The 23,512-nt window shown below is 39.4% G+C and overlaps 1 pseudogene; it reads left to right on the top strand.

Moving 5' to 3' along the window:
* The first annotated feature begins 18,634 nt into the window (after positions 1-18,634).
* Positions 18,635-19,967, top strand: LOC100666373 (olfactory receptor 7A10-like; annotated as a pseudogene).
* Positions 19,968-23,512: the final 3,545 nt, after the last annotated feature.

Below are 23,512 nucleotides of genomic sequence, written 5' to 3'. Positions count from 1 at the left end.
GGTGAAGCATACAAATCTTATGGGGATAATAAAGGCTGGGAGCTTAATTTTTTATTCATGACTTGCTGTTTTTTAGAATGCTAAGGTCTCCTTTATTAAACTTGAGTCAGCTTTTCCTTTCTGTATCACTATCTTCATGCCATTTTTTATAATTTAGATTATAATATGCTTATTTTATAAGTGTCTGAGACATTTTAGTCCCCTCACTGAGATCTTTTTCTCTTATTCATCAGTACCTAGTATGACAATTAATAACGTATATTGTTTTAAATTGAATGGCAATAAAAACTACATGAACTCTTGTAGGATGCAGCTAAAGAAGTACTTTAGGAGAAATTTATAGCTTATATACTAGTATTAGAAAAGAAGAGAGGTCTAAAATAATGTTTTAAGTTTCTACCTTAAGAAGCTAGGAACAAATTGTAACATGAACCCAAAGTAGGTAAAAGGAAGGAAATAATAAATATAAGCAAAGAAACCAATGATAGAAGAAAAAAACACTAACAGAAAACCTTAATTAGATTCCTTGAAAATACTGATAAATGAACAAATACCTGGAAAGAAGGATCAAGAGTGGGAAAATCACAAATTACTAGTAACAATGAGATCATTAAAAATGCTCAGACAATAAAATAACAGTAAGAAATTAAACATTATGCAAATAAATTTGACACCTTATATGAAATAGACACATTCTTTGAATAAAACCTAGTAAAACTAAAGATGAAGTTGAGACTCTGAATATCTTTGAACTTATTTTTTAAATCACAATTGTAAACCCAAACTGTCTGTGGTGGTTAAGGTTGTGTGTCAACTTGGCTGGGCCATGATTCTCAGTGGTTTGGAAGTTATGATGTATTTTGGCAGTTATGTAATGATGTAATCACCTCCATGATGAGATCTGCTATAAGCAGCCAATCAGTTAAAAGGGAGGTTCCTTGGGGATGTGGTCTGCATCCAATATCTATGAACTTCCTTGCAAATCTTGCTGGCTTCTGCTTGGTCTAGATCCTTCATCTGGCTTGTCATAGCTGACCTCTGGTTCTTGGGACTTGGGCCAGTAGCCTGCCATCTTACCTGCCAGTCTTGGGTTCATCCACCTTCACAGCCTGTGAGCCAGTAACCTTCTGTCTTACTTGCCAATCTTGAGTCCCTCAGCCCCTGCAGCTACGTGAGTCAGGTGAAACCTCCAGCCTGATGCCTGACCTATGGACTTGTGACTTTTCAGCCTCTACAACCAAGTGAGCTATTTTCTTGATATAAATCTCTCTCTTTCTATATATATACACTTAACCAGGCATGGATCAGTAATGTAAAACTTGCTTCCAAAAATGGAAGATGCTGAGAAATTGAAGAAAGAGGCAGGCAACTCCAGGGTGGCAGCAAAGGAATATGAGGGAGACTTACAGGTAAGACAAATCCTGGGAGGCCACAGGACCAAAGCAGCTCTCCATGCCCCTCACTGGAAGGGCAGAGGTTTTATAGTGGTGGTGGACAGTAATGACTACAAGCCAGGGGCTTACATAAGAATGAGTCAGTAAACTATAGTGAACTAGATGACCACATGAGGGCCCCCATATTTGGCCTCACAAAGCCTATTTCCCCTTCAGTCCACCCTTTGAGGCCAGCTCTTAAAATCTGTCACATTCCCGTCTTGTACTGTAGCACAAGAGATCTTGTTCCGTCCCCACAGGGAGCAGATATAGAAATGGGGTTGGCCAGGTACCATATGGTGCTTGTGCATATGCAAGAGACAGAGCAAGTTACTGTGTTCCCAGAATAGGAGGAAGATTTCTCTGATAAAGAGAAGGAACTGCAAGAGAGAAGGTGACGCAATTCCCAGCCTCCTTATTGGAGAACGTTCTGGGCCCAAGGCCTTTGCTTAGGCAACCTGGATGGGAGGCATAAAGGCAGACCATTCTTCCAAGAGTCCACCCACCGACTTCCATCAGGGAGCCAGAACTAGAAGAAAAGCAGTACTAAGTCCTGGTATATCCATCATCCATTTTGGACATTGAGCTGTATGTCTGTGGCTTGGTGCACAGCTCTCATGGATGTTATATCTGTGCATCATTTGAGGCAGCATTTAATGAGGGTGTCTTAGTCATCTAATGCTGCTATAACAGAAATACCACAAGTGGATGGTTTTAACAAAGAGAAATTTATTTCCTCACAGTAAAGTAGGCTGAAAGTCCAAATTCAGGATATCAGCTCCGGGGGAAGGTTTTCTCTCTCTCTCTCAGGTCTGGAGGAAGTTTCGTGTCCTCAATCTTCCCCTGGTCAAGGAGATTCTCAGTCACAGGGACCCTGCATCCAAAGGACGCACTCCGCTCCGGCACTCTGCTTCCGGCACTACTTTCTTGGTGGTATGAGGTCCCAAACTCTGCTAGCTTCACTTTCCTTCTATCCCTTGAGAGATAAAAGGTGGTACAGGCCGCACCCCAGAGAAACTCCCTTTACATTGGATCAAGGATGAGACCTGGTAAGGGTGTTACAATCCCACCCTAATCCTCTTTAACATAAAATTACAATCACAAAGTGGAGGACTATCACAGAATGCTGGGAATCATGACCTAACCAAGTTAATACACACATTTTTGGGAGACATAATTCAATCCATGACAGCTGTCAAGTGTAGTTCCCTCCCCCAACCACATACCCCACAGAAATTGTACAAGTTACCACTCAGACATAAAGGGAAAAACTATTAAGAACTGATCAGTTACCAAGCTGCCATCTAGAGAATGAGTAACAATTTGAACTTCCACCAGCCATCTTATAATATTGCAGGGGAAGAATTTGTTTTTAATTGAAGTACCTAACTTGCAGTTGATTTAATATTTGGAAGAATGTGAATTAAAAAGAAATCTTTGCCAAAAATGATCCTAATTCCTATCAGTGAATATGCAGGCCTAGACTTGTGGATGGAAACCTGATGGTATCACAGAGTCACTAAGGTATGATGGTGCAGTGAGACTGAGCTTAGACTTTGGGGCCAGACACACTGGTATGAATCCTGGTCAGACACTTATTAGCTGTGTGATCTTAACCCCAGTTTCTTTTTCTTTAAAAGTTGAATTGCTCAGTTATTTATGTATGAAAAAAACAGATTGATCTTGGAGAAGGACAGGGGGTTATTATCTACTTAATCACATGGTCAGTCTAATTCAGGTGCTGTTATGGATGTCTTTTTTATTGCTGGAGCAAATCAGTACAATCCTGGGCACCTGCTGTTCAGCTGTTTATCTGGTAACTGCTTTATTCCCCATTTGTGTAAAAAAGACTTGTTTTCAGCTGGCAGGACCAGAAATATACCTTTCTTGTCCCATCTCAGCGATATACACACACACACACACACACACACACACACACACACACACACACATGCTCTCCAGTCCTCTGTCAGTATTTTGTTGATGACTACTGATAATTTCTGTATTTCACAAGACATCATGCTGGGCCACTGTGATAGTGATGGCATTATGCCAATTTGAATGGAGTAACCAGGAAGCAACAGTAGTTCTAGACACCTTGGTAAGACACATGTGTACTAGTGGGTGGAAGATAACCCCTCTAAATTTTCAGAGGTCTACCAACTTTGTGAAGTCTCTAAGATTCCACGGTTTGGGGCATGGTGATACCTCCTTTCCAATGTGAAGACTAACGTGTTGCATCTGTTCCCTTCTACCACTAAGAAGCCCAAGCCCCATGGCCTCTTTGGATTTTGGAGGCATCATGCACATCACTTGGGCCTGCTATGGAATCAACTTGACGGCAGTGGGTATATGACAATCCATTTTCTTTCTTTTCTGAGATTAAATATTTTTTATTGTGGTAAATATATATGCTACAAAACATTTGCCATTTCAACATTCTTCACATGTACAATTCAGTGACAATATGTTTATCATGTTTTTCAACCATCTCCATTATCTGTTTCAAAAATTTTCCTACACCATTAACAGAAGCTCAGTGTTCCCTACGCAGGAATCCCCAATTTCTTCTCCCTCCCGCCTGCCCCTGGTAACCACTAATAAGCTTTGGTCTGTATACACTTGCCTATTCTAGATATTTCACATAAGTGGAACCATACAAATTATTTGTTCTTTTGGGACTGGCTTAATTTATTCAGCGTGTTTTCAAGGTTCATTCATGTTGTAGCAAGTATCAGCATTTCATTTCTTCTAATGACTAATATTCTGTTGTATGTCTGTACTACATTTTATTTATTTATTCATCTTTTGATGGCGATTTAGGAGCCCAGGTAGCACAGTGGTTAAAGCACGCAGCTGCTAACTGAAAGGTTGGCCGTTTGAACCCACCAGCAGCTTCTCAGGAGAAAGATGTGGCAGTCTGCTTCCAAAAATATTTACAGCCTTGGAAACCCTATTGAGCAGTTTTACTCTGACTTATGGGGTCACTTTTTTATGAGTCAGCGCTGACTCGACAGGAGTGGCTTTTTTTTTTTTTGGTTTTGTTGGACATTTAGGCTGTTTTCACCTTTTGGTTATTGTGAACAGTGTTGCAGTGAACACTGGCATACAAGTCTCTGTGTCCCTGCTTTCAATTCTTTTGAATATATACGAAGAGTAGAATTGCTGCTTGTTGTTGTTAGGGGCCGTCTAGTTGGTTCTGACTCATAGCGACCCTACGTACAACAGAACAAAACACTGCCTGGTCCTGCGTTGTCCTCACAATATTTGTTATCCTTGAGCCCATTGTTGCAGCCAATCCATCTTGTTGAAGGTCTTCCTCTTTTTTACTGATTCTCTACTTGACTAAGCAAGATGTCTTTCTCCAGACACTGGTCCCTCCTGATAACATGTCTGAAATACTCCAGACAAAGTCTGACCATCCTTGCTTCTAAGGAGCATTCTGGCTATACTTCTTCCAAGACAGATTTGTTCTCTGGCAGTGCGTGACATATTCACTATTCTTTGCCAACACCATAAAGAAATGCATCAATTCTTCTCTGGTTTTCCTTATTCATTGTCCAGCTTTCCCATGCATATAAACCCAAAAAAACCAAACTCATAGTGACCCTATAGGATATAAAAAAAAGGGGGATTGAAAATATCATGTGTTGTGTCAGGTGCAACTTAGTCTTCAAAGTGACACCTTTGCTTTTCAACACTTTAAAGAGGTCTTTTGCAGCAGATTTGCCCAATATAATATGTCGTTTGATTTCTTGACTACTGCCCCATTGGCCTTCATTGTGCATCCAAGTAAAATGAAATTCTTGACAACTTCAACATTTTCTCCATTTATCATGATGTTGCTTATTGATCCTGTTGTGAGGATTTTTGCTTTCTTTATGTTAAGGTGTAATCCATACTGAAGTCTGTAGTCTTTGATCTTCATCAGTTTAAGAGCTTTAAGGCCCCTTTGCTTTCAGCAAGCAAGTTTGTGTCATGTACACACTGCAGGTTGTTAATGAATCTTTCTCCAATTCTGATGCCAAGTTCTTTTTCATGTAGTCCACCACCTCTCATTATTTGCTCAGCATACAGACTGAATAAGTATGGTCAAAGGATGCAACCCTGACGCATACCTTTCCTGATTTTAAAGCGTGGAGTGTTCTATTGTTGTTTGAACTACTGCATCTTGGACTATGTACAGACTCCACATGAGTGCGCAAAATTAAGTGTCCTGGAATTCTCATTCCTTGCAATGTTATCCATAATTTGTTATGATCCACACAGTTGAATGCCTTTGTATACTTAATAAAACACAGGTAAACATCTTTCCGGTATTCTTTGGTTTCAGCCAGCATCCATCTGACATCAGCAATGATATCCTTCATTCCATGTCCTCATCTGAATCCGGCCTGAACTTCTGACAGTTCCCTGTTAATGTACTGCTGCAACCATTTTTTTTCAATTACCTCCAACAAAAATTTACTTGTGTGTGATATTAATGATATTGTTTGATAATTTCCACATTCTGTTGGGTCACCTTTCTTAGGAACAGGCACAAATATGGGTCTCTTCCTGTTGGTTGGCCAGGTAGCTGTCTTCCAAATTTCTTGGCAAAGATGGGTGAGAGCTCCCAGCATTGTGTCCCTGTTAAATCATCTCATCTGGTATTATGTCAATTCCTGTTGTTGTTGTTAGGTGCTGCTGAGTTGGTTCCAACTCACAGCCACCCCATGTACAACAGAACGAAACACTGCCTAGTTCTGTGCCATCCTCACAATCCTTGTTATGCTTGAGCCCATTGTTGCAGCCACTGTGTCAACCCATCTCATTGAGGGTCTTCCTCTTTTTTGCTGGCCCTTAACTAAGCATGATGTCCTTCTCCACGGACTGATCCCTCCTGATAACAAGTCAAAAGTATGTGAAATGTAGTCTCGCCATTCTTGCTTCTAGGGAGTATTCTGGTTGTACTTTTTCCAAGACAGATTTATTTGTTCTTTTCGCAGTCCATGGTATATTCAATATTCTTCCCCATCACCACATTTCAAAGGCGTCAATTCTTCTTTGGTCTTCCTTATTCATTATCCAGCTTTCACAAGCACAGGAGGCGATTGAAATCACCATGGCTTGGGTCAGGTGCACCTTAGTCTTCAAGGTGACGTCTTTACTTTTCAACACTTTAAAGAGATCTTTTTTTTTTTAATAATTTTTATTGTGCTTTAAGTGAAAGTTTACAAATCAAGGCAGTCTGTCACATATAAGCTTATATAAACCTTACTAAAAAAAACACCTTACTACATACTCCCATTTACTCTCCGCCTAATGAGTCAGCCCGCTCCCTTCTTCCAGTCTCCCCTTTCTGACAATTTTGCCAGTTTCTAACCCTCTCTACCCTCCCATCTCCCCTCCAGACAGGAGATGCCAATACAGTCTCAAGTGTCCACCTGATATAAGCAGCTCACTCTTCATTAGCATCTCTCTCCAGCCCATTGTCCAGTCCCTTCCATGTCTGATGAGTAGTCTTCGGGAATGATTCCTGTCCTGGGCCAACAGAAGGTTTGGGGACCATGACCGCCGGGATTCTTCTAGTCTCAGTCAGACCATTAAGTCTGGTCTTTTTATCCTACTGTTCTCCTGCTCTCTCAGGAGTTCTCTGTTGTGTTCCCTGTCAGGGCAGTCATTGGTTGTGGCCGGGCACCGTCTAGTTCTTCTGGTCTCAGGATGATGTAAGTCTCTAGTTCATGTGGCCTTGTCTGTCTTGGGCTCATAGTTATCGCGTGACCTTGGTGTTCTTCATTCTCCTTTGATCCAGAAGGGTTGAGACCAATTGATGCAACTTAGATGGCCGCTTGTTAGCATTTAAGACCCCAGACACCACGCTTCAAAGTGGGTTGCAGAATGTTTTCATAATAGAGTTTATTATGCCAATTGACTTAGAAGTCCTCTTAAGCCATATTCCCCAAACCCCCGCCCTTGCTCCGCTGACCTTCGAAGCATTCAATTTATCCCGGAAACTTCTTTGCTTTTTGTCCAGTCCAGTTGAGCTGACCTTTCCTGTATTGAGTATTGTCCTTCCCTTCACCTAAAGTAGTTATCTACTAACTAATCCGTAAATAGCCCTCTCCCACCCTCCCTCCCTCCCCGTTCTCGTAACCACAAAAGAATGTGTTCTTCTCAGTTTATAGTGTTTCTCAAGAACTTATAATAGTGGTCTTATACAGTATTTGTCCTTTTGCAGCTGACTGATTTCACTCAGCATAATGCCTTCCAGGTTCCTCCATGTTGTGAAATGTTTCACAGATTCATCTCTGTTCTTTATCGATGCGTAGCATTCCATTGGGTAAATGTACCATAATTTATTTAAGCATTCATCTATTGATGGACACCTTGGTTGCTTCCAGCTTTTTGCTATTGTAAACAGTGCTGCAATAAACATGGGTGTGCATATATCTGTTCTTGTAAGGGCTCTTATTTCTCTAGGGTATATTCCGAGGAGTGGGATTTCTGGGTTGTATGGTAGTTCTATTTCTCACTGTTTAAGATAACACCAGATAGATTTCCAAAGTGGTTGTACCATTTTACATTTCCACCAGCAGTTTATAAGAGTTCCGATCTCTCCGCAGCCCCTCCAACATTTATTATTTTGTGTTTTTTGAATTAATGCCAGCCTTTTTTTTGTTGTTGTTGGAGTGAGATGGAATCTCATCGTGGTTTTAATTTGCATTTCTCTAATGGCTAATGATCGAGAGCATTTTCTCACGTGTCTGTTACCGCCTGAATATCTTCTTTAGTGAAGTGCGTGTTCATATCCTTTGCCCACTTTTTCATTGGGTTGTTTGTCTTTTTGTCGTTGAGTTTTAACAGAATCATATAGTTTTAGAGATAAGGTGCTGGTCAGAGATATCATAGCTGAAAATTTTTTCCCAATCTGTAGGTGGTCTTTTTACTCTTTTGCTGAAGTCTTTAGATGAGCATAGGTGTTTGATTTTTAGGAGCTCCCAGTTATCTGGTTTCTCTTCATCATTTTTAGTAATGTTTTGTATTCTGTTTATGCCTTGTATTAGGGCTCCTAATGTTGTCCCTATTGTTTCTTCCATGATCTTTATCGTTTTAGTCTTTATGTTTAGGTCTTTGATCCACTTGGAGTTAGTTTTTGTGCATGGTGTGAGGTATGGGTCCTGTTTGATTTTTTTGCAAATAGATATCCAGTTATGCCAGCACCATTTGTTAAAAAGACTATCTTTTCCCCAATTAACTGACACTGGGCCTTTGTCAAATATCAGCTGCTCATATGTGGATGGATTTATATGTGGTTTCTCTATTCTGTTCCATTGGTCTATGTGTCTGTTGTTGTACCAGTACCAGGCTGTTTTGACTACTGTGGCTGTATAATATGTTCTGAAATCAGGGAGAGTGAGGCCTCCCACTTTCTTCTTCTTTTTCAGTAATGCTTTGCTTATCTGAGGCTTCTTTCCCTTCCATATGAAGTTGGTGATTTGTTTCTCCATCACTTTAAAAAATGTCATTGGAATTTGGATCGGAAGTGCATAGTATGTATAGATGGCTTTTGGTAGAATAGACATTTTTACTATGTTAAGTCTTCCTATCCATGAGCAAGGTATGTTTTTCCACTTAAGTAGGTCCTTTTTAGTTTCTTGTAGTAGTACTTTGTAGTTTTCTTTATATATGTCTTTTACATCTTTGGTAAGATTTATTCCTAAGTGTTTTATCTTCTTGGTGGCTACTGTGAATGGTATTGATTTGGTTATTTCCTCTTCGATGTTCTTTTTGTTGATGTAGAGGAATCCAAGTGATTTTTGTATGTTTATCTTATAACCTGAGACTCTGCCAAACTCTTCTATTAGTTTCAGTAGTTTTCTGGAGGATTCCTTAGGGTTTTCTGTGTATAAGATCATGTCATCTGCAAATAGAGATAATTTTACTTCCTCCTTGCCAATCCGGATGCCCTTTATTTCTTTGTCTAGCCTAATTGCTCTGGCTAGGACCTCTAGCACAATGTTGAATAAGAGCGGTGATAAAGGGCATCCTTGTCTGGTTCCCGTTCTCAAGGGAAATGCTTTCAGGCTGTCTCCATTTAGAGAGATGTTGGCTGTTGGCTTTGTATAGATGCCCTTTATTATGTTGAGGAGTTTTCCTTCAATTCCTATTTTGCTGAGAGTTTTTATCATAAATGGGTGTTGCACTTTGTCAAATGTCTTTTCTGCATCAATTGATAAGATCATGTGGTTTTTGTCTTTTGTTTTATTTATATGGTGGATTACATTAATGGTTTTTCTAATATTAAACCAGCCTTGTGTACCTGGTATAAATCCCACTTGGTTGTGGTGGATTATTTTTTTGATATGTTGTTGAATTCTATTGGCTAGAATTTTGTTGAGGATTTTTGCATCTATGTTCATGACGGATATAGATCTGTAATTTTCTTTTTTTGTCATGTCTTTACTTGGTTTTGGTATCAGGTTTATGGTGGCTTCATAGAATGAGTTAGGCAGTATTCGGTCATTTTCTGTGCTTTGAAATACCTTTAGTAGCAGTGGTGTTAACTCTTCTCTGAAAGTTTGGTAGAACTCTGCAGTAAAGCCATCCGGACCAGGGCTTTTTTTTGTTGGGAATTTTTTGATTACTGTTTCAATCTCTCTCTTTCATGGGTCTATTTAGTTGTTCTACTTCTGATTGTGTTAGTTTACGTAGGTAGTGTTTTTCCAGGAATTCATCCATTTCTTCTAGGTTTGAAAATTTGTCAGAGTACAATTTTTCCTAATAATCTGATATGATTCTTTTAATTTCAGTTGGGTCTGTTGTGATGTGGCCCATCTCGTTTCTTATTCGGGTTATTTGTTTGCTTTCCTGTATTTCTTTAGTCAGTCTGGCCAATGGTTTATCAATTTTGTTAATTTTTTCAAAGAACCAGCTTTTGGCTTTGTTAATTATTTCAATCGTTTTTCTGTTCTCTAATTAATTTAGTTAAGCTCTAATTTTTATTATTTGTTTTCTTCTGGTTCCTGATGGATTCTTTTTTTGCTCACTTTCTATTTGTTCAAGTTGTAGGGACAGTTCTCTGATTTTGGCTCTTTCTTCTTTTTGTATGTGTGCATTTATCGATATAAATTGGCCTCTGAGCACTGCTTTTGCTGTGTCCCAGAGGTTTTGATAGGAAGTATTTTCATTCTCGTTGCATTCTATGAATTTCTTTATTCCCTCCTTAATGTCTTCTATAACCCAGTCTTTTTTCAGCAGGGTATTGTTCAGTTTCCAAGTATTTGATTTCTTTTCCATAATTTTTCTGTTATTGATTTCCACTTTTATGGCCTTGTGGTCTGAGAAGATGCTTTGTAATATTTCGATGTTTTAGATTCTGCAAAGGTTTGTTTTATGACCTAATATCTATTCTAGAGAATGTTCCATGTGCACTAGAAAAAAAAGTATACTTTGCAGCAGTTGGGTGGAGTGTTCTGTATAAGTCAATGAGGTCAAGTTGGTTGATTGTAGTAATTAGGTCTTCTGTGTCTCTATTGAGCTTCTTACTGGAAGTCCTGTCCTTCTCCGAAAGTGGTGTGTGGAAGTCTCCTACTATAATTGTGGAGGTGTCTATCTCACTTTTCAGTTCTGTTAAAGTTTGTTTTATGAATCTTGCAGCCCTGTCACTGGGTGCATAAATATTTAATATGGTTATATCTTCCTTGTCAATTGTCCCTTTTATCATTATGTAGTGTCCTTCTTTATCCTTTGTGGTGGATTTAATTTTAAAGTCTATTTTGTCAGAAATTAATATTGCTACTCCTGCTCTTTTTTGCTTATTGTTTGCTGGATATATTTCTTTCCATCCTTTGAGTTTTAGTTTGTGTCTCTAAGTGTAAGGTGTGTCTCTTGTAGGCAGCATATAGACGGATCATGTTTCTTTATCCAGTCTGAGACTGTCTGTCTCTTTATTGGTGCGTTTAGTCTATTTACATTCAGCGTAATTATAGATAAGTATGTGTTTAGTGCTGTCATTTTGATGCCTTTTTATGTGTGTTGTTGACAATTTCATTTTTCGACTTACTTTTTTGTGCTGAGACTTTTTTTTTGTAAATTGTGTGGTCCTCATTTTCATAGTATTTGACTTTATGTTTGCTGAGTCGTTAGGTTTTTCTTGGTTTTTATTTTGTCTTGGAGTTGTTATACCTCTTCGTGGTTACCTTAATATTTACCCCTGTTTTTCTAAGTAAAAACCTAACTTGTATTGTCCTATATCGCCTTGTATCCCTCTGCATATGGCAGTTCTATGCCACCTGTATTTAGTCCCTCTTTTTGATTATTGTGATCTTTTACGTATTGACTTCAATGATTCCCTGTTTTGAGCATTTTTTTTTTAATTAATCTTAATTTGTTTTTGTGATTTCCCTATTTGAGTTGATATCAGGATGCCCTGTTCTGTGACCTTGTGTTGTGCTGGTATCTGATATTATTGGTTTTCTGACCAAACAATTTCCTTTAGTATTTCTTGTAGCTTTGGTTTGGTTTTTGCAAATTATCTAAGCTTATGTTTATCTGTAAATGTCTTAATTTCGTCTTCACATTTCAGAGAGAGTTTTGCTGGATATATGATCCTTGGCTGGCAGTTTTTCTCCTTCAGTGCTCTATATATGTCATCCCATTGCCTTCTTGCCTGCATGGTTTCTGCTGAGTAGCCTGAACTTATTCTTATTGATTCTCCATTGTAGGAGACCTTTCTTTTATCCCTGGCTGCTTTTAAAATTTTCTCTTTATCTTTGGTTTTGGCAAGTTTGATGATAATATGTCTTGGTGATTTTGTTTTTGGATCAATCTTAAATGGGGTTCGATGAACATCTTGGATAGATATCCTTTCGTCTTTCATGATGTCAGGGAAGTTTTCTGCCAACAGATCTTCACCTACTCTCCCTGTGTTTTCTATTATCCCTCCCTGTTCTGGGACTCCAATCACACGCAAGTTATACTTCTTGATAGAGTCCCACATGATTCTTAGGATTTCTTCATTTTTTTAAATTCTTTTATCTGATTTTTTTTCAGCTATATTGGTGTCAATTCCCTGGTCCTCCAGATTTCCCACTCTGCATTCTAATTGCTTGAGTCTGCTCCTCTGACTTCATATTGCGTTGTCTAATTCTGTAATTTTATTGTTAATCTTTTGGATTTCTGAATGCTGTCTCTCTATGGATTCTTGCAACTTATTAATTTTTCCACTATGTTCTTGAATAATTTTTTTGCGTTCTTCAACTGCTTTATTAGTGTGTTCCTTGGCTTTTACTTGAGATTGCCTTATTTCATTTCTGAGGTCATCCCTGATGTCTTGAAGCATTCTGTAAATTAGTTTTTTATATTCTGTCCCTGGCAATTCCAGGATTGTATCTTCATTTGGGAAAGATTTTGATTCTTTAATTTGGGGAGTTGTAGAAACAACCATGGTCTGCTTCTTTCTGTGGTTTGATATCGACTGCTGTCTCCGAGCCATCACTAAGATATTGTAGTGATTTATTCTATATTTGCTCACTGAGTCTTATCTTGTTTTTTTTTTCTTTCAGTATATGTAGATGGGCTACTAAATTGTGCTGTCTTGATTGTTGTAGCCCTTGACTCCCTTATGTCCTAATACCAGCTGGTTTGGGCTGTTACCAGATAAATAAGCCTGAGTCCATTCACTATTCTTGAGTAGAATCTGATTTTGGGTCATCAAGTGTGTGGTGCAGACTGTCACCTATCCACTTAGAGAAGTAGTGGTGATAGTTGTGTGCACCAGATTCTAGTAGCAGCTGGAGTTCACACTCCAGGGGGGGCAGGATGCTGACAGGCTTTCCCCAAGTGTCAGTAAGGTAGGTGTGTCTGTTTTCCTAAAGCACCTTGGTGGGTGGGCTCTGCAGCTGTACCTTAGGTCCCCAGTGCAAGTACCTCTACAGATTGGTAGGTGTCACCCTCCTTAGACCCCTAAGGCAGAAGGCTTGGTGGTCTGGGGAGAGCTTCAGCCCTCAGTTCCCTGTTGTGGGTCAGTGAGGGCTCTGTTGAATATGCAGAGATATCAGACCTGGGAAACTTGTCTTTCCAGTAAATCCGCTAAAACAATTGCAGTCAGATCCCTATCAGAAATGCCTTTGCATTAAAATAGCCACCTTGTTCCCTGTAGGGATGAAAGCTCAAGACTGTGGATCACATATGCTTGGCTTGAGCTGGTTCTGTGTTTTTAGTCCAATTAGGGAAGTAATTTTGGTCCCTGGTTTTTTTGTAGTTGCTTCTTTCAGACCACGAGAATGGGTTAGGAAAAGACAAAAAAAAAAAAAAAAAAAAGAAAGAAAGAAAAACCACAGAGCAGTTTACTTTCTGGCTCAGGAAATTCCATTGTTCATGAAGCCACCTGGGAAGGGGAGGGGAGGGTTCAGATAAACAGGAGAGAATGAAAAAAAAAAAAAAACCCAGAATATAGACAAAGTTACTTATCTTGCTTGGGATGACTGTTTTATCTGAGATTCCTGAGGGGCGTCGTTGACTGTGTGTGCTGGCTGGGTAGAGATTGCCCCCAGGGGTCAGGCCCGTGTCCCGTGCTTGCGCTGTCTCAAAAGCCGCAGTTAGTTCCTCTGCTCCCAGTCCACAGCCCAGTGCCGAGGTTCCCCGGCTGGGACGCCGCACTCCCAGCTCCAAAACCAGTCGCTGCCTCCCAGTGACTTGTCCTCCCGTCAGCCGCATCGCTCCGCTGCCTGCATGCACTGGCTGGGCCCCATCCCGAGGTCAGTTCAGGGGGCTAGGGCTGCTCCCCGTGTTTGTGCCATCTCAGTATGCCCTGCTCAGGTCCCCTGCGCCCAGTCCAAAGCCCGGCGCCAAGGTTTCCTGACTGGGACGCTGGCTCCAGGCTTTGAAAACAGACGCTGCTTCTCCGTGATTGTTCGTTCTCAGTCTCTGTAACTCAGGTCAACTCTTTAAATCTGTGTTCGTTGTTCAGGGTTCGTAGATTGTCATGTATGTGATCGATTCACTTGTTTTTCCGAGTCTTTGTTGCAAGAGGGATCCGAGGTATTGTCTACCTAGTTGTGGCTGTCCTTTTTAATCTTCATTTTCCCTCTCTCTCTGATGCACCTAGTGTCATATTTCCTTTAGTTTCTCTGTTTCTCCTCTCTTCCATTATAGGAAATTTGTGTTCATATTTATTAATTGGTGACTGCATGCAGAAAAGATTGTTCTGTTCTATTTGAGGAGGGTAAAGAGAATATAGAGAGGAGAAAATAGTTGGGGTGAATCCTGAAGCAGGAACTGAAGGTTTCAAGGTAAGAGCACTCCATGCAGAAGGAAGGGGGTTATAAAAATGTGGAGGAATAAGTGCACAAAGCCATACACAAAAGACCATATATCTTATGCTCCTACTTAAATGAAATGTCCAGAGCAGGTAAATCCATAGATAGAAAGCAGATTCATTATTGCTAGGGGTCGGGTAACGGGGCAATGGGGCGAGTTCTTAATGGATATGGAGTTTCCTTTTGGGGTGATAAAAATGTTTTGTAACTAGTAGTTATGCTGGCTTCACAAAATTGTGAATGTTTTAAATGCCAATATCAAATGAATTGAACACTTTAAAGTGGCTAAAATGGTGAATTTCATGTTATGTGAATTTTATTACATACACACTCACACACACGCACACAAGTGCATGGCATAATTAGGATACCAAAACTAGTTCTAATTGGCTGGAAGACTTGTTAGCATTGTAGATTGATCTCTCTGAGGAAAATGAGTTGAATATGTTAGAGGTAGGCTAGTCTCCTCTGATTACAGAGAGAGATGATGAGAGATAGTGGAGGTGGGATCTGAGCAGTGGGATATGAAAGGAAATATCTGAGAGACAGAATGCATGAAGAGGGAGCTAGCATTTATTGAACACCTGCTCAGGAGTGGAGAAACAGGATTTAGAATGAGGAATGCTGGTATAGCTTAGGAGTCAGTGGTCAGTGTTGGACATCTGTAGACACGGGCTGTGTAGCTACAAGTTTGTGAATGTGGACGTCTTCTACAGGTCCTCAAGTCTGATATTTAAACCACTGTTCTTCACAAAGTCAACACACACAAGGATGTTTGGACACAATCTGTCTCTGTCAGATGCATGGATTTTGTCGTATTGGCTTTTCTCTTCTTACCTACATCTGGTTTCCCTTCTCCAAGGAGGGAGGGGGGCCAGGGCATCATCAGATCTCCCACTTTCCACTTGGTTAAAGAGGAGAGTGTTTCTTATATGGCCCTAGCAGATCACTTCACTTCTCTGGACCTCAATATTTACAACGCAATATCAGTAAGTTGATTTAATTCAGGGTGTATCAACCATGGTAGTGTTGACATTTTGGGACTGATAATTCTTTGTTGTTGTGGGATAATTTTTTTGAGCTGTACACCATAAGATGTTGAGGAGGATCCCTGACCTCTACTGAATGGATTGCTCCTGCCCCTGTCATGACAACAAAAATGTCTCTGAGCATTTATAAGTTTCTGCAGAGCAGAATTGCCTCTGAGTGAGAACCAGTGTTCTAAATGACCTTCAGACAGTTTCATACTCACTTTAGAAGACTCTGAAGCCTTGGCACATGCTGAGGACACTACAACCCTCAGTCCCTCTGAGTAATTAAGAGCAATTGCTTTGTCATCCACAGCCTCAGTTTTCCTTTCAAGTGGTGCCTTGCTTCCACCTTCCCAGACCAATATGGAAATGGGAGGTTTTGAAGCAGCTTCTTCCTATGAATTCAGAAGCATCCTTTGCTATGATTTTAAGGTTCTCATAATGAAAAGTGTGGAACAACCATGAACATAGGTTTCTGGGGATACTTTTATATCCCTCTGGTTGCATAGAAAAGTAGAGAACAGCTTTTGCCATCCAATAGATCTGAGTTATCATCACCACTATATAAGCCAGTAGTTGTGTGGCCTGGAGGCTATGACCTCAGTACGTTAGGTAAAACTGTATTAGTTTTCTACTGCTGCTTTAACAAATGATGAGACTTGGTAGGGTAAACAACACAAATGTATTTTTTATAGTTCTGAAGGCCTGAAGCTTGAGATCAATTTCTCCGGGTTAAAAATCAGGGTGTCGACAGGAGGTCAGCAGAGTTGACTCCTTCTGAGGCTTTAGGGGAGAATTTCTTCCCATGTTCACTGCAGCATTATCAACAATAACAAAAATGTGGAAGAAACCTAAGTGCCCATCAACAGATGAATGGATTAACGAACTGGTACATACACACGATGGAATACTACACAACAAAAAAGAATAATGATGAATCTTTGAAACATTTCACAACATGGATGAATCTGGAGGGGATTATGCTGATTGATGTAACACAATACTAAGTGTGTGTGTGTGAGTGTGTACATATATTATCTTTTATTTTTCTCAACCCTTTGCTAATAAGTGATGGAGCCCAGATCCAACCAATATCTGTATGACCATAGAGCTTTTTTAAAAGTCATTAAAATCTTTAAAACTACTTGACTGTTTTATAGGACAAAAGATTTTCTGAACTGTAAGTTGTGAGTATGATCTCAAGATACACTATGTAAGTGTAAGATAAATTTCATCTTCCTTTGTCTGTATAAAAAATTCTTATAAAATTCTCTAAATAGACACTTTCTTTCCATGACGAAGATAAGGTATTTAAGACCTCCATCAACATCATACTAAGTGGAAAACATTTAGAAGCATGTGCATTAAAATCAGGAACAAAGATAGTATTTTTAGGATCAACTTTATTACAGTTCTTGAAACAATGTAAGATGTTATACTGAGCATAATGAAAACACAAATAATCTAGGTTAGATTCCAATGACAGTATCAGTTAATACTTATATAAAGCTTATAGCTAGTACTTACCTAAGACTTCTATTTGCAGACACTGTCCCAAGTGATTTACATATGTAACTCAATTGTTCTCTCAAAAATATTATAAGCCTATGATGAATCTCTGTTTTACAGGTTAAAAAAAAGAAAGCACAGAGAAGAAACTGTCCCATGGTTAGACAGCTAATAAGTGTCGGAGTTTGTCATCAAACCTTTGTACTTGGTCTCCAGACTTGCCACACTCAACCAGTGTGTTCACCATCTCCTCCAATATGTTTACCATCCCCTCCAGAGGGTGGGTCTTTGAGTGTCTGATTGGAACTTGAAAGCTACCAGGGTCTAATGCAGCTTTTCTTCCCATTATCCCCATAATGTCCATTGTGTCTCTTGTCCAAACATCTTTTTGCATGTCTAAATTATTCTTCCCTCTCATTCTGTAAAATGTATTTTCAGGCTTCTCCGTGCTCTTGGCAGAATATGAACACCACAATGAGAATTTCAAAGTCCCACCTAATTGTAATATCAAAGCTTCAATTCCAAATTCCATGGGTGGGGGGACACAGGGATGGGGTAAGATGCTCATTGGGCTATCTTCTGTCATGTCATCTTCTGACCAAATCAGCTTTGACAGTGTAAGTTAGACTGCAGGGCTCCATCATGCTGTTTGTGAGACAGAGCCCGGTTCTTAGAGAGGGAGGGCATCCTTTGGACAAATATCCCCAAAGTGCCTTTTCAATTTAGACATCAGAATTCAGTGCAGCTGATGAAGATCACAAGGAGGCAAATTTCAGCTTTTGAAAGAGTAATGTATTATTGTAGTAAAACAGGATGTAAAAGGAAAAACAGTTAAAACGAGGGGCTTCTTATCCCAGGAGGCACCCACTGTCAGCTAGATCAGTGCTTCTGAAACTGTAATCTGTATATGAATCACCTAGTGTAGTGAATCGTGTCCCCCAAAATATATGTCCAGCTGGAACCTCAGAATGTGACCTATTAAAAAATACAGTCTTTGCAGATATAGTTGATTAAGGGTCTCAGGATGAAATAATTCTGGATTTAGGGTTGGCTCTAAATCTAATGATTGATGTCCACATGAGAAAAGAAGAAAACACAGAGAAGGCCATGTGCAGATGGAGACAGAGATTGGAGTGATGTGTCTACAAGCCAAGGAACACCAAGGATTGCTGGCAACCATCACAAGCTAGGAGAGGTCCTTCAGAAGGAACTAACTGTAGAGTTATGTTGATTTTGAACCTCTGGCCTCCTGAACTGTGAGAGTAAATTTCTACCATTTTAAGCAACCCAGTTCGTGGTTATATGTTACCTAGGAAAAACTACCAAGGTAATTTGGCATCCCTAGGAAACTAATACACCTAGGAATTTTTAAAAATGGAGATCCTGAATCAGTAGGGACAGCATACTGATTCTTCATTTCTAACAAGCTTTCAGGTGAGGCTGATGCTTCTAGTCCATGGATCACATTTTGAGGAGCAGTGAGCTAGATGACTCCATCTCAGAGAAGTGTATGCAGAAAGAGTGCTGGCTTTATGAGGTAGGTTATGATTAGAGATTAGTTTACTAACTTGAAAGGAACAGTCAAAGGCAGAAAGAATGGCTGCATTATTAAACCCTCTGAACATTCAGCTGATCCATTGGCAAAATACAGGCTTTTATTTATTTTATGTGTAAAATACAATACTTGTATTTATGTTTATTATGTGAAAATTATAATCTGTAGTAGTTCTGCTGATTGATGATGCCTATTTGTTTGTAACGTGTTGTTCTTTTCGCTTTCTTGATGGTCACACTAGCTATATGGAACCAGAAAACCACACACAAATTTCAGAATTTATTCTCCTTGGACTCTCAGAAGAGGAGAAACTGCAATCTTTTCTTCTTGGGATGTTCCTGTCCATGTACTTGGTCACCTTTATTGGGAACCTTATCGTCTTGACCACCATCACTGGCTCCCATCTCCACACTCCCATGTACTTCTTCCTCGCCAACCTTCCTTTGTAGATATATATTTCACTTCTACCACTGTCCCAAGGATGCTACTGAACATCCACACCCATAACAAAGCCATCACCTATCAAGGCTGCCTTGCCCAAATATATTTTTTCATTCTTTTTATGCAGTTGGATGTTTTTTCCTTTGTATAATGGTTATGACCGGTTTGTGGCCATCTGTCACCCACTGCGCTGTACGGTCGTCATGAATCCCAGACTCTCTGGCTTGTTGCTGCTCTTTTCCTGGATATTGAGTGTCCGGACTGTCTGCTATGTAGTTTACTGGTGTTGAGACTGTCCTGTACTAACATGAAAATTCCCTACTTCTGTGAAATCAATCAGGTTATCCAACATGTCTGTTCCGACAACCTTCTCAATATCATAGAGATGTATTTTGTAACTGAGGTGATGGGCATTATTCCCCTCACTGGCATCATATTTTCTTATTCTCGGATCGTCTCTTCCATACTGAGAATTACAACAGTAAGGGGGAAATATAAGGCATTTTCCACTTGTGGGTCTCACCTTTCAGTTGTTTTCTTGTTGTATGGTGCAGGTCTTGGGGCCTACCTCAGTTCTACTACTATCCAAAATTCCAGGGCCAGTGCAATAGCCTCAGTGATGTACACCATAGTCACACCCATGTTTAACCCCTTTATCTACAACCTGAGGAAAAAGGGTGTAAAAGGGGCAGTTTAAATGAGTGACAAAAATGTTTGCCTTGGGGCTGGGCAAGGGCCCAAGAGTATCCTGGAACCAGATTGGCATTCAGAAATTCTGATTTTTTTTTTGTTCATGAGTCTGTCAATCTCCAGACATTTCTGGCATTTTATGTTTTTACTTTTCTCAAAGTAATTTCGAACTTTGGAACAGAACTAATTTGAGAGTATCCACTCATTTAAATTGGTAATAGTTATTTCTAAAAATATGCTGTCTTCAAGTTCATTTTTTCTTTCATGGCAAAATTATGATGAGGCATAAAAATCTTATGGGATAATAAAGACTTGGGGTTTAAATTTTTATTCCTGGTTTACTGTGTATTAGAATTCTGAGGTCTCCTTTATTAGACCTGAGTCATCTTTTCCTTTCTGAATCCCTATGTTCATGCCACATTCATAATTTACATGTAGTATGCTTAATTATTTTATAAGTTATCTGAGACATTTTAGTTCCCTCACTGAGAGCTTTTTCTCCTATCCATTGATGTCTAGTATGACAACTAATAACCTATTTGAAATTGAATGATAATGAAAACAACGTGAAATTTTGTGGATTGCACCTAAAGAAATGCTTTGAGGGAAATTTATAGGTATCAATATTCATATTATAAAAAGAAGAAAGTTCTAAATCTATGACATAAGTTGCTGTCTGAAGAAGCTCGGAAAAAAGTATAACATGTACTCTAGGTAGTACAAAGGAAATAATAAATATAAGCAAATGATAGAAGAAAAAGTGATAACAAAAAGCCTTAATTAGTTTCCTTGAAAATGTTAATAAATGAACAAGTGCCTAGAAAGAAGAATCAAGCAAAAAATGCAAAACAAATTACTACAAATTAATGAGATCATTAAAAATGCTGAGATATTAAAATAACAATAACTAATTACTATAAACAACATTATGCCTATAAATTTGACACCTTATATGAAATAGACACATTCCTTAAACAACAAAACCTAGCAAAACTAACTCAGGAAGAAATAGAAACTCTGAATAGCTCTGGACTTATTTTTTAAATTGCATTTGTAAACCAAAACTATCCCATGGAGAAAAATCCTAGACAAGAAGGTTCTACTGATGAAGTCTGTCAAACATATAAGGCAAAAATAATGCTAATCTTATACAAATTCCTTTAGAAACTAAAGGAAGAAAGAAGTCTTCTCATTTTACAAGACCAGCATAACCTTGACACCAAAAACAAACAAGAAAAAAAGATGGTATTAATAAGAAAACAAAATTGCAGATCAATATCCCTAATGAACATAGAGGCAACAAACTTCAACAAAATTTTCACAATTGAAAGCAAAAATACATAAATGCAAAGTGGACTCAACATTTTGAAATCAAAGTAATCCATCATATCCACAGATCAAAGAGAAAGCCGCATGATCGTCTTAATACATGCGGAAAATACAATGCAGAAAAAGCATTTGATAAAATTCAACATCCAAAATTCAACTCTAAGCCAGTGGAACAGAAAGGAAATTTCTCAACCTGATCAATAACACCTACATCATATTTAATGGTGAAAGACTGAATATTTCCCCTCTAAGATCATAAACAAAAAAAAAACGCACTGGATTTTTTTAAGATCATAAGGAAGGAAAGAAATGTCTGCTGTCATGACTTCTTTTCAACATTGTATTGGGGGTACAATAAAACAAAAAGTATAAAGAGTTAAAAGGAAAAAATAAATCTGATTATTTGCACACAACATCATTACATACATAGTCTAAAGGAATGTATAAAAACATAGCTCGTAGAATTAATACATAAATTTAGCAAGGGTGAAGGTCACAAGGTTAACATAAAAAATAAATTATATTTTATATACTGGTAACAAACTCGAGTGCTGGTGGCGCACTGATTAGGAGCTTGGTTCCTAACCAAAAGGTAGGCGGTTTGAATCCACCAGCCACTCCTTGGAAACCCTAAGGGGCAGTTCTACTCTGTCCTGTAGGGTTGCAGTGAGTTGGAATCCACTCAACTGCAATGGGTTTGGTAACAAATTGGAAATTTAAAATTTAAAAGTAGCATTTGTAATGACATCAAAATATCAAGGAATAAATATTTAAAATGCATGCAAATTCTTTACACTAAAAACTATAAAATATTTATGAGAGAAATTTATGAAGACTGAAATATAAAGAAATATATACCATGTCCAGGGCTTGGAAGATAATATTGTTAGGATGTCAATTTCCCCCAAAAATGACCTATCACATTCAATACAATACCAAACCAAATTCTGACAGGCATCTTTGTAGAAATTGATAAAATATTTCTAAAATTTACATGCAAATGCAAATAATCTAGATCATCAACAACAAAAAAATTGGAAAAATGAAAAGCAGAGGTGACAGTCTTATATCACCTAATTGAAGAATTATTATAAAATTGGGTGGAGGCAAGATGGTGGCTTAGTCACATACACCATAAAACCTTCCTGCACCAGGGACCCAAAAAGCCAAGTGAAACAGAATTACATAACAATCTGGGAACCCTGAACATCAAAAAAGAAAGTCTAAGGACTGAACCAAACACCAGTTGGAAGGAATAAAGAAAGCAGTGAAAGAAGAGTAACACGGAACAGAGGAGCTCAGCCAGCTTTCTTGCCTTGTTGCAGCTAACTTAGGACAAAGCCAACAGTAACCTTAAAAAAGAAAACAGCAAGGCAACTTCATGAGTTTCCCAAAAGGGACAGAGAAACTCTGTAGACAAAATGGAAAGAAACAGAGACAGGGAGTGTGCCAGATTCAGAACCAGAGATACTCAGGGGTGAGTGGTGGGCACGAGGCAGCAGACCAACCGATTGTCAGCGAGATCTCTCCCATCCAACCAGTCCTCTGCTGGCCCTTCCTCCTCACACACAAGAGAGGACAGGTCCTGCTCACTGGTTTCAGTAGACACAAGGTCCCCTGGCACCCACATATCCTAGATGGAAGAATTCACTCCCCCTCAACCCATCCACCTGGTTAGAGGTGGCAGAGGGTCCCATACCCCAAAAGCCTTGCCTAAATGGGGGACCATAACAGGAGACTGTCCTCTTCCTCCTATCCCACCAAACCCCGTTCAGTGCTCCCCCTTGCCCAGTTGATGAGCAAGACTAGGCACACCCCCATGCATGTTCTTGCCCACCACTTATTCCCCCACCAAGGGCTTGTTGGAGGGTAGTGTTAGCAGGAGAGTGAGAGAGGTCACCCAGCAATCCCTCCTCATTTCTCCCATCCAGTGCAAGGCAGCATCTCTGTGTGTGCTTCTGCCACGGCTGTTACAATTCCTTAACCTGACCAGGGAGGAGTAGAAGAGCCATGAATGTCCATGAATCCCCTTGTTGCAACTTCCTCCCTCCCACCACATGATGTGAGGGGGCACAGCTGATCTCACATCCACCAGGCAGGACTCTCTCCCTTAATCTGCCCAGCAAGGGGCAGAGAACGCACGACTGCACACATCCCACCGCAGCCCTTTCTTCCCTTCCCCTCCACCAACTGACACAAGATGGCACCACTATGTGTGCATCC

Source organism: Loxodonta africana, chromosome 3 (genome assembly GCF_030014295.1).
Source record: "Loxodonta africana isolate mLoxAfr1 chromosome 3, mLoxAfr1.hap2, whole genome shotgun sequence".
Taxonomy (NCBI): Eukaryota; Metazoa; Chordata; class Mammalia; order Proboscidea; family Elephantidae; genus Loxodonta; species Loxodonta africana.
The sequence above is the reverse complement of the archived record's forward strand: the minus strand, read 5'-3'. Positions and strand labels throughout refer to the sequence as shown.